The sequence below is a fragment of the Myotis nattereri genome (assembly GCF_964212035.1).
Source record: "Myotis nattereri genome assembly, chromosome: 12".
NCBI classification, from domain to species: domain Eukaryota; kingdom Metazoa; phylum Chordata; class Mammalia; order Chiroptera; family Vespertilionidae; genus Myotis; species Myotis nattereri.
This window is the reverse complement of record NC_138087.1, coordinates 47,727,827-47,730,636: the sequence shown is the minus strand read 5'-3', so window position 1 is coordinate 47,730,636 and position 2,810 is coordinate 47,727,827. Positions and strand designations below refer to the sequence as shown.

Sequence of the window (2,810 nt, the reverse complement as noted above, 5' to 3'; positions counted from 1 at the left end):
TCCTCATTCTCTGTAATGGTTTCTAATGTGCTAATATTGTTTTTCTTCCTCTGTGTCCCACTTGTGTGAGCAAGTACCTTCCAGCCCCAAACATGTTCCTCCTGCCCTTATCATGTGTAGTCTAATCATATATTGATGTGATTGTGTTCTGTTCCCCAGTAAAGTATAATAAAAAATAATCGGAGGCATACATAACTACATAATTTTACCTTTTATATAGAAAATGACTAATAAGATATATGTAATATACATATTCTTAAACCTTTTTTCTCGATTTTAATGTGATATACTATCATTATCACCAACTAGAGGCCCAGTGCACAAAAATTTGTGCACTCGGGTGGGTTCCTCAGCCTGGCCTGTGCCCTCAGCGGCCCATTCCCCTGGCCGCTGGCACCCGGAACCCAGGCCTTTGCTCTTCGCTGGGAAGGGCCAGTGCGGTGGGCGAGGGGCTTAGCTCTTCGCTCGCTGCGCGGGTCCCAGGGACAAGGCCGAGGCCGGCGCGGCAGGCGAAGGGCTTAGTTTTTTTGTTTTGTTTTGTTTTCTTTTTGCCGAGGAGAGCATGGGGTCTGTTTATTGCGGGGTCCGTCAAATGGGGGGCTGGCTAGGGTGGGGTAGGGCAGCAGCTTGTCTGGCCCCCGAGAAACCCAACTTGAGACCAGGGCCTCGTTTGTTTCGAAGCCAAAGTCTTCCTCCACCTTTATCTGCATGGGGGCCAGCTCTGGAGTCAGCGGGACTCCCGCCTGGCGCCCTTCCCGTGGCACTTGCTGCCTTTTCCACCTGCTGGGCCCCTCGCCAGGGGCCGGGTTGCTGACTTCTGTGGGTGCTGGCATCCTCCTGGGCGGGGACAGCCCCTCTTTCTCCAGAGACTCATTCTCAGCATTGCCTGGGGTGGGGGCATCTGTGCCCTGGCTGCCCTCGTCCTCCAGTAAGATGGTGAACTGGCTGGCCCGGTAGTTGTCGCCGTAGGAGTCCAGCACCTTCATGAGGAACCTCCGCTCCTGCTGGAGTCTCTGTGTTATCCTCTGTATCTGATGGACCCTGTTCAGGACCAGCTCATTCACCTGCTCAATCTCCCTGCAGCGCCGACCCAGCGCCTGGTACTTCCTGCGATTGAGTTCGCGTTGGCGCCGCCGCCAGCCTCGGGCTGCCTCCTCCTCTTCGTCTCACTCCTGGAGGCTGGAGCTGCCCAGACCCCTAGACAGGAACTCCACTTCGGTCTCAAGCTCGCTCTCCAGGATGTGACCACCGAACAGCAGAGGCAGCGCCAGCTCTGAGCCAGGAGGTGCTGAGAACTCCTCAAAGCCCACGGCTGCCATGGTCCCCTCTCCCTGCTCCAGCTCCATTTCTCCCCGGCTCCCGGCGCAGAACTTCCAACCTTGCAAACCTTTAGGTTAAAGTGGCTCGCAAAACGACACGCCCCATCTGATTCCATGGCCAGGCACTGGGGCCCCGGCCACTAAGCCTCCTGGGAGTTGTAGTTCTCTATTTCTGGCTCACCTCCCTCGCCCCACCCCTGGAGTCCTGGCTGAAAGGCCCTGCTTGCTGATCTAAGGCTGCCTCCAGGCTTCTGGGTCGCCTCCGTCTTTATTCCAGTCCTGACACCATGCCCTTTGACCACGGAGACTCTCCGCTTGGGAGGCCGGTCCTCTCCGCAGACTCTCTGGGGGCCCCGGGGCCTTGGCGGAGGCTGGCATGGCGGGCTTCCCTCTTTGCTCTTCACTTGCCATGCCAACCTTTGCTCACTGCTCCTGCGCCTACATATGCAAATTAACCGCCATCTTAGTTGGTGGTTAACCGCCATCTTTCTTGGCAGTTAATTTGCATATCGCCCTGATTAGCCAATGGGAAGTGTAGCAAAGGTACGGTCAATTATCCTTTTTGTCTTTTATTAGATAGGATACTTTAATCACTGTTCCACTTGAAAATAATGCAACGGCATTGTAATGGTTTGTGTCCCTACCGATTTATATATTGAAATTCTAACTCCAAAGTGATGATACTGGGAGATGGGGATTTTGGGAGGAGGTTAGGTTCTGAGGACTGAGCCCTTATGCTGTAAATGGAATTAGTGCCCTTATCAAAAAGTCCTAAGAGGCTCCCTTGTTCCTTGCCCCCTGTGGGACACTAGGAGAGCGTGCCACCCATGAGGAAGCGGGCTCTCACCAGACACTGAGTCTGACAGTGCCATTACCTTGAACTTTTCAGCTATAGAATGTGAGGAATAGTTTCTGTTGTTTATAAGCCACCATACATGGCATTGTGTTACTGAATCCTGAATAGAATAAGACATTATTCTAAATCTATCTTCTGTAGGCCTGTCTATATTTTGTGATGGGTAACTCAGGTGGTGATTATAGTAATCATAGCTTAGAATATACTTAATTTTAAAACTGAATACTTTCAATGGATAAATATGTAACATCTTCCTGTAAATATTAATGGAAACTCCTGCACACACTTAAAAGTGCCTATGTCCTTTTTTTGGTACAGATTCTAGACTTATAGCTCTTTTAGTGTACTGTGTTCCAATGGACAGTAACATCATATATTTGTTTAAGTATTTGAGACTTCCTGTGACCAGGCTTTGAAGTGAACTTTGAGGTGAACACTTTGATGGTTACATTTGAAAGCATACTTACTTTGTCCACAAGAAGTTCCAGGTCCATATTGCTTTTATTCAGCCCCTTGGTATATTTCCAGCTATGACTGAGAGCAGTGATTTCTTCAAATGGGCTAAAGTCCAAAGATGTGATGCCTGGTTTATTCATTCCTTGATGATTGTGTGCAAGGTCCCTACAGAGGCAGTA

General features: G+C 50.2%; 1 pseudogene across 1 annotated transcript; it reads right to left on the bottom strand.

Moving 5' to 3' along the window:
- Positions 1 to 518: 518 nt before the first annotated feature.
- On the bottom strand, positions 519 to 1,369 carry LOC308527721 (TCF3 fusion partner-like; annotated as a pseudogene). The gene has a single exon. The product of its transcript is annotated as a TCF3 fusion partner-like (transcript).
- Between the last annotated feature and the right edge of the window lie 1,441 nt (positions 1,370 to 2,810).